Raw genomic sequence first — 8659 nt, forward strand, 5'->3', positions numbered from 1 at the left:
TCACAGCTCAAGCTTCGGTAACACTATTTACTTTTAAATAAAAAATTTTTAAGCTTTAAATCAATACAGGGAATAAGTGGAATGTTAAAAGGAACTACTGAAAATTCCAAATTCTCAGGAGCCCTGAAATCAAAACATCTTGTGCGAATGAGGACTGCCCTCTTAGTACTTCACCCACTTTCACCTTCATATCTAAACCGTTGGGGTTGCCAAACATAGCCATATAGTGACCTCACATCACATTTCTTGCCTTAGAATTGCCCTTCAGTTACAGACTGAGCACTCGGGATAATTAGATTAAAATGTAAATGGCTTATTGGCTTTTACAATGGTTGGAAACGCAAGCTAACCCTGCGCGGTGGCACACACCTGTAGTCCCAGCTACTCGGGAGGCTGAGGCAGGAGGATCTCGAGCTCAAGAGTTCGAGGCTGGAGTGAGCCATGACCGTGCCACAGCACCCCAGCCTGGCCAATTGGCAGGGCGAGGCCCTGCCTCTAATAAAAGAAAAAGCTAAGCCATCTGTTCAATGACTACATGTAGTAACCCCTTTGAAAATTTATTTGTTCAGATAATCAGTTGGTTTAGTTCTTAAACACTTGGTATCTATCCATCATTAATACTTTAGTGTAAATTATTTTAATCAGTTTGACATCACAGTATCACAGACTGGCCTGATTTAAGCTAAGATCAGACTTCACTGACCAAGTACAAAGGATGTTGGTTTGCTGAAAGATAAAGGAGGAGGCAAAGGAATAGGTAGTCTTAAAGTCAGAGCATTTCCCAGGAGGGCAGGCCTTGGGTGGGTAACACCATGGGATGGGCATTGGGAAACTGAATAGAAAAATAGGGGGCAGGGTTCCTGAAACAAATTTCTCGTTGACAGTATTGTTGAGTGAAGATCCTGTAGCCAGCCTCCTACCAAAGACTGTTTAGCAAGTGGCTTTTTCAGAAACATGTAGGATCAACTTGTTCCATCATCCTACGTTAAACAGACTGGAATAACAGAACAAAGAGAGCAAATAAGAGGTTTAGCTTGCAGCTCCCCTCGTGTACAACCAGTTCCACTTGAGAATGTCATCTTATATCAAGTTTTCAAAGAAAACTTGATCCATAGTAAATGGATAATTCCCATGTGTAAGTGTATTAAATGGAGAAGAAGGGAAAAAAAAAAGGTAAATGGACAGTTCCCAATCCAGGCTGCAAACAAAAAACATGTACTAAAATATTTTTACTGTGGTTCTACCACCCACATGTTTCCTCAAAGATTTTACCTTTGGTGGGGGAGGTTGAATGAACATTTTGAGCTCTCCAAAGATACCTGCCCACGTGGTTGGAAATACTAATAACTAATAGGATTCAAACTCAAAAAAATGGGAAGGATCTTTGAATTAGAAGCCGTCTGTGTCTATAAGCCTGTCTGCTTGCCTGAATATTAAAGAGATTTGAAATTCTCATTTGAGACTATATTTTTGTTTATTACTGCTTGTGTGTGGGGGGGGGTGGGGAGTTCGTGTTTTGTTTTGTTTTGTTTTGAGACAGAGTTTTGCTCTTGTCGCCTAGGCCGGAGTGCAGCGGTGCAATCTTGGCTCACTGCAACCTCCGCCCCCCAGGTTCAAGCGATTCTCCTGCCTCAGCCTCCAGAGTAGCTGGGATTACAGTCGCCCGCCAGCATGCCGAGCTAATTTTTTTTGTATTTTTAGTAGAAACGGAGTTTCGTCATGTTGGGCAGGCTGGTCTCAAACTCCTGACCTCAGGTGATCCGCCCGCCTAGGCCTCCCAAAGTGCTGGGATGACAGGCGTGAGCCACTGCGCCAGGCCCCAGACTCATCTTTTATGCAGTTCAGAGGCCCACAGTGTTGGCACTTTTTTTCAGAAGTGCAATATTGTTTCTATGTGTTGGGGAGTGGGAATTCTTGCTGGTTCAGTAAAGCTGAGGGATACGTGTTTATAAAACAGTAATGGTGGGGTAAACTTCTAGCTGTCTTCCTACATGGATTTTCCCTTGATTACCTAAGTAACAGTATCCTGGGCTTGATGGGGGTAAGTGTGCCTAGCTAAAAACTACATCTCCCAGTATTCCTTGCAGATAAGACGTGATCATTGGCTCCTGCCAATGAAGTGAAGTGGAAGTTGTTGGGCGAAGCTTCTGGAAATGATTGTTAAAAAATGGAAGGTCAGGGCCGGGCGCGTTGGCTCACGCCTATAATTCCAGCACTTTGGGAGGTCGAGGCGGGCAGATCACCTGAGGTCGGGAGTCCAAGACCAGCCATGACCAACATGGAGAAACCCCATCTCTAATAAAAATGCAAAATTAGTCCGGCGTGGTGGCACATGCCTGTAATCCCAGCTACTCGGGAGGTTGAGGCAGGAGAATCGCTTGAACCCAGGAGGCAGAGGTTGCAGAGGTTGTGGTGAGCCGAGAGTGCACCATTGCACTCCACCCTGGGCAACGAGAGCGACACTCCGTCTCAAAAAAAAAGGAAGGTCAGTTTAGCTGACCTGTACCTTGTGCCCCTCACTCTTACTTCTTACTTTTCTCTACATCTGGAACTCAAATGCAATACTGGAGTTTGAGCAGCTGTCCCGTGACAACAAAGGAATAAGCACAGGCTAAGGATGGTGAAGTGAAAGGAAGATAGAAAGACGTGACTCCTTGGGGACATTATGGATCCTTCAAACCAACCCTAGACTAAAAAAGAACAATTTGTTTAAGCCACTGCTATTTTCAATTATATTACAGCCAAATTAAGTTCCTAAATATTACCATGTGACCCCATGTCCTCATTCCACTTCCATGGTAGATATCATTAATTAATGGCAGCACGCCTTCCTGCTCACCCTAAATGTAGCCTCAGAATCCCTCAGACACGGTGATGCAGTCATCCATTACCAATAGATCAGGGATGGTACTAGCATTAAACTTATTTTCCATGTTGTCCTAAAATAATTTTCGTGATTTTTGGGGAGTTGGTTTTTCCAAAAACTTAAGATTCATGTCCTGGCACCAAACTACATTTTTTTTCAGACGGGGTGTCTCTGTTGCCCAAGCTGGAGTACAGTGGTGTGATCTCAGCTCACTGCAACCTCCACCTGCCAGGTTCAAGCAATTCTCTTGCCTCAGCCTCCCAAGTAGCTGGGATTACTGATGTGCGCCATCACGCCTGGCTAATTTTTGTAGTGGAGACGGGGTTTCACCCTGTTGGTCAGGCTAGTCTTGAATTCCTGACCTCAAGTGATCCACCTGCCTCGGCCTCCCAAAGTGCTGGGATTATAGGTGTGAGCCACCGCACCTGGCCAAATATTTTTTATTCTTTAATTTTACAAGAATGTGTAGGTCCTCTTAGGAGATAAATATTCATGAATATTTGGAAGTTCAACTAGACAACAAGAGTATTTCAAGTTACTAATTACATCAACAGATTTGAGAGAAACAAACATGAACAATTCATCTGTGTTTTGTTAAAATTTCTCATAAGTAGAATCATTAGCATCTTAAAATATAATGCTGATGACGATATAGGCCACAGGAAATCTTTTCTACCAGAACTTTTTTTTTTTTTTTTTTTGAGACAAAGTCTTGCTCTTGTCCCCCAGGCTGGAGTGCGACGGCATGATCTCGGCTCACTGCAACCTCTGCCTCCCAGCTTCAAGTGATTCTCCTGCCTCAGCCCCCCCGAGTAGCTGGGATTACAGCCACCTGCCACTACGCCTGACTAGTTTTGGTATTTTTAGTAGAGACGGGGTTTCACCATGTTGACCAGGCTGGTCTCAAACTCCTGACCTCAGGTGATCTACCCGCCTCGGCCTCCCAAAGTGCCGGGATTACAGGCGTGACCCACTTGCGCCCGGCCCATTTCTACCAGAACTTTTTAACTGGCAATGTGTATCTTATTTTGTTTACAGAACATTACAAAAAAAGGATAAAAATCAACATTTAAGAATCGATTCACTCACATTTATGGTCTGTTGATTTTCAACAAGGTGCCAAGACAATACAATGGGGAAGAATAGACTTTTCTTCAACAAATGATACCGGGACAACTGGATATCCCTATGCAAAAGAAAAAAGCTGGATGCCAACCTCATACCACATTAAAAAAAAAAATAGAAATGAGCCAAAAGCACGTGACAAAAGGAAAAATAGATAAACTGGATTTCATCCAAATTAAAATTCAAGACAGGCAGATTGCTTGAGCCCAGGAGTTGGAGACCAAACTGGATAACATGGCCAAACCCCATGTCTGCTAAAAATACAAAATTTAGCCCAGTGTGGTGGCGCACACCTGTAATCCCAGCTACTCTGGAGACTGAGGCAGGAGAATCACTTGAATCCGGGAGGCGGAGGTTGCAGTGAGCCAAGATCCCACCACTGTACTCCAGCCTGGGTGACAGAGTGAGACACTGTCTCAAAAGCAGCAACAAAGAAAAACCGATCCTATACTTCACATTTACCAAGAGGATAGAACTTAAGTGTTATCAGAAAAAGAAAAAAAAGTTTGGCCGGGCGCAATGGCTCATGCCTATAATCCCAGCACTTTGGGAGGCAGAAACGGGTGATCAACTGAGGTCAGAAGTTCAAGACCAGCCTGGTGAAACTCCATCTCTACTACTAATACAAAAATTAGCCAGGTGTGGTGGCACACACCTGTAATCCCAGCTACTCGGGAGGCTGAGGAACCAGAATCACTGGAACTCGGGAGGCGGAGGTTGCAGTGAGCAGAGATGGCACCACTGCACTCCAACCTGGGTGACAGAGCAAGACTCTGTCTCCAAAAAAAAAAAGGTTTAAAGGACCTAAACAGACATTTTTCCAAAGAAGCTATACAAGTGACCAAAAAGCACATGAAAAGATGCTCAGTATCATTATCCACTAGGGAAATTTGAATCAAAACTACAGGAGATACCATTTCAAACACCAGAACCAGCCTGGGCAACATGGTAAAACCTCAGCTCTAGAAAAATATAAAAATTAGTTGGGTGTGGTGGTGCACACCTGTAGTCCCAGCTACTTGAGAGGCTGAGGCATGAGAATCGCTTGAACCAGGGAGGCAGAGGTTGCAGTGAGCCAAGATCGTGCCACTGTACTCCAGCCTGGCTGACAGAGCGAGACCCTGTCTCAAATATAGATAAATAAACAAAACAAAATAAAAAACACCAGTATGACTATAATCAATAGACAAGTTTTGTTGAGGATGTGGAGAAATTGGAACTTTCATACATTGCTGGTGGAAGTGTAAAAATGGGGCAGCCACTTTTTAAAAATTTAAATGTTTATTTATTATTGCTTAATATTCAACTTTTGTTGATTAAATATTATGAGAAAATCTTCTCCCAAAATGTCTTTCGTGCTTTTTGTTTTGTTTTATTCATTTATTTATTTTGAGACAGTCTCGTTCTATCGCCCAGACTAGAGTGCAGTGGGGCAGTCTTGACTCACTGCAACCTCTGCTTCCCAGGTTCAAGCGATTCTCCCACCTCAGCCTCCTGAGTAGCTAGGATCACAGGCGTTCCACCACACCCAGCTAATTTTTGTGTTTTTGGTAGGGACAGGGTTTCACCATGTTGGCCAGGCTGGTCTCAGACTCTTGACCTCAAGTGATCCATCCACCTTGGCCTCCCAAAGTTCTGGGATTACAGCTGTGAGCCACCATGCTGGGCTGGATGTAGTCCCTTTGGAAAATAATTTGGCAGTTCCTCTAAATGCTAAACATATAATTACCATATGACCCAGCAATCTCACTCCTAGGCATATCACTCAAAACATATGAAAATGTATGTTCACACAACATGTCATGATAGGTAAAAAAAATGGAAACAACCCAAACTTTCATCAGCTGATGAACAGATAAGCAAAATGTGGCATATCCATACAATGGAATATTATTCAGCAATAAAAAGGAATGAATTTCTAATACATGCTACAACATGGATGAACCTTGAAGACATGCTAAGTGAAAGAAGTCTTAGTTTCTCTCTCATAATCATCACCTGAAGTACAAAATAGATGATATTATTATCATTTAACAGATGAGAAAAGTAAAGATCAAAGAGACTGAGTTGCCTATAGCCACATAAACAATAATGTGAAACAAATTTTAACCTCAAAACATATTCTAAACACAAATAAAACTATTTTTTTAAAGTGTCTGATATGGTTTTGCTGTGTCCCCATTCAAATCTCAACTTGAATTCTATCTCCCAGAATTCTCACGTATTATGGGAGGTACCCAGGGGGAGATAATTGAATCATGGGGGCCAGTCTTTCCCATGCTATTCTCTTGATAGTGAATAAGTTTCACAAGATCTAATGGGTATATTACGGATTTCTGTTTTTCCTCTTCTTCATTTTCTCTTGCCACCGCCATGTAAGAAGTGTCTTTTGCCTCCTGCCATGATTCTGAGGCCTCCCCAGCCATGTGGAACTGTAAGTCCAATTAAACCTCTTTTTCTTCGCAGTCTCAGGCATGCCTTTATCAGCAGCATGAAAATGGACTAATACAGTGTAGTCAAAGTCTTGATCTACAGCTCTTATCCTTTGTGGTGTCCTCAGTAACCACACAGATGCTTTTCATCTTTCCTTTTCCCTCTCTTTGTTCCTGGCCTTCTTCTTATTGTCCTGGGCATAGCTAAAAATTACCAGTGGAATTCAAGGGATTTAAACATTAAAAATCTTAGGTCAGGCACAGTGGCTCACACCTGTAATCTCAGCACTTTGGGAGGTCAATCCCAGCACTTTGGGGGACCAAGGTGGGTGAATCACTTGAGCCCAGGAGTTCGAGAACAGCCTAGGCAACATGGCAAAACTCCTATCTCTACAAAAAAAAAAAATTACAAAAATTACCTGGGCATGTTGGCTCACACCTGTATTCCCTGCTACTGAGGAGGCTGAAGTGGGAGGATCACCTGAGGCCCAGGAGGCAGAGGTTGCAGTAGACTGAGATTGTGCCACTGCATGCCAGCCTGGGTGACAGAGTGAGACCCTATCTCAAAATAAAATAAAATAAAATAAAATCTTAAAAATTAGCTTAATCCCCCCACACTCACTTTTTATGATGTAAACTGAGATTTACACAAATCAAATGTCTTATCCAAGATCCTACTGCTACTTGTAAAAGAAGTCTGGTTTATTTTGCCTTGTATCTAGATCCATGATTTTCAAATTCACTAGTAGTACTCAAAGGTGTTCTAAGGAATAAATAGGTTGGGAAAGTTTTAAGGAAGTGAGTTTTTAGATCCTCAGCTTGTATACTTCTAAAATTGATCTAGGCTGGGCACAGTGGCTCACAGCTATAATCCCAACACTTTGAGAGGCAGAAGTGAGAGAATTGCTTGAGGCCAGGAGTTTCACACCAGCAAGACCCTATCTCTACAAAAAATAAAACAAATAACATGGCACGGTGGCATGTGCCTGTAGTCCCAGCTACCCAGGAGGCTGATGTGGGAGGATTACTTGAGGTCAGCAGTTCAAGGCTGCAGTAAGCCATGATCGCACCACTGCACTCCAACAGGGTCACAGAGGAAGACCACATATCTAAAATAAAATTAAAATTTTAAATAAATGCATAAAATTGATCTGCTGGTGGTCAAGGTGTTTTTGTTTTGTTTTGTTTTGTTTTGAAACAGAGGCTCACTCTGTCACCCAGCTGGAGTGCAATGGCACAATCTTGGCTCATTGCAACCTCTGCCTCCCGGGTTCAAGCGATTCTCATGCCTCAGCCTTCCAAGTAGCTGAGATTACAGGCACCCGCCACCACACCTGGCTAATTTTTGTATTTTTAGTAGAGATAGGCTTTCACCATGTTGGTCAGGCTGTTCTTGAACTCCTGACCTCAAGTGATCCGCCCTCCTCAGCTTCCCAAAGTGCTGGGATTACAGGCGTGAGCCACCATGCCCGGCCTCAGGGTGTCTTGCTGGGTCTCTTTCCCTCACTTTACCAAAAAAAGACATATTTTCTTTCTTTTTTTGTGTGTTCTTTTGAGAGAGGGGTCTTGCTCTGTCACCCAGGCTGCAGTGCAGTGGCATGATCATGGATCACTGTAGCCTCGATCTCCCAAGGCTCAGTTGATCTCCTGCCTCAGCCCCAAGAAGCTGAAACTACAGGTGTGTGCCACGCTACCTGGCTAATTTTTGCATTTTTAGTAGCGACAGGGGTTTTGTTGCCCAGGCTGGTTTCAAACTCCTCCTGGACTCGAACTCCTGGGCTCAAGAATCCATCCACCTCAGCCTCCCAAAATGCTGGGATTACAGGCCTGAGCCACTTGCAGCTGATGCCACTTTCACTCATTCTCTAATCATAATGGCGCATTGCCCAAAGGTGTAAGAACAAAGACAAACAAAGCAAGCCACAATTCAAAGCATTGGTATGAGGAAGCCTTTTTTAATCAAGGCAATCTGTCTCATTGTAGCACTAAGTACTAATCTTCTACGGACATATGAGCTAATGGTGCATGGCACGTTAACTAATGTTTAAAAATTATTTATCAAATTATAAAATATATTTGCTTTTTTGTTTGTTTGTTTGTTTGTTTGTTTGTTTTGAGACGGAGTTTCACTCTTATTGCCCAGGCTGGAGTGCAATGGCACGACCTCAGCTCACCACAACCTCCGCCTCCTGGGTTCAAGTGATTCCCCTGCCTCAGCCTCCCGAGTAGCTGGGAT

This window comes from Nomascus leucogenys, chromosome 17 (genome assembly GCF_006542625.1).
Source record: "Nomascus leucogenys isolate Asia chromosome 17, Asia_NLE_v1, whole genome shotgun sequence".
NCBI classification, from domain to species: Eukaryota; Metazoa; Chordata; class Mammalia; order Primates; family Hylobatidae; genus Nomascus; species Nomascus leucogenys.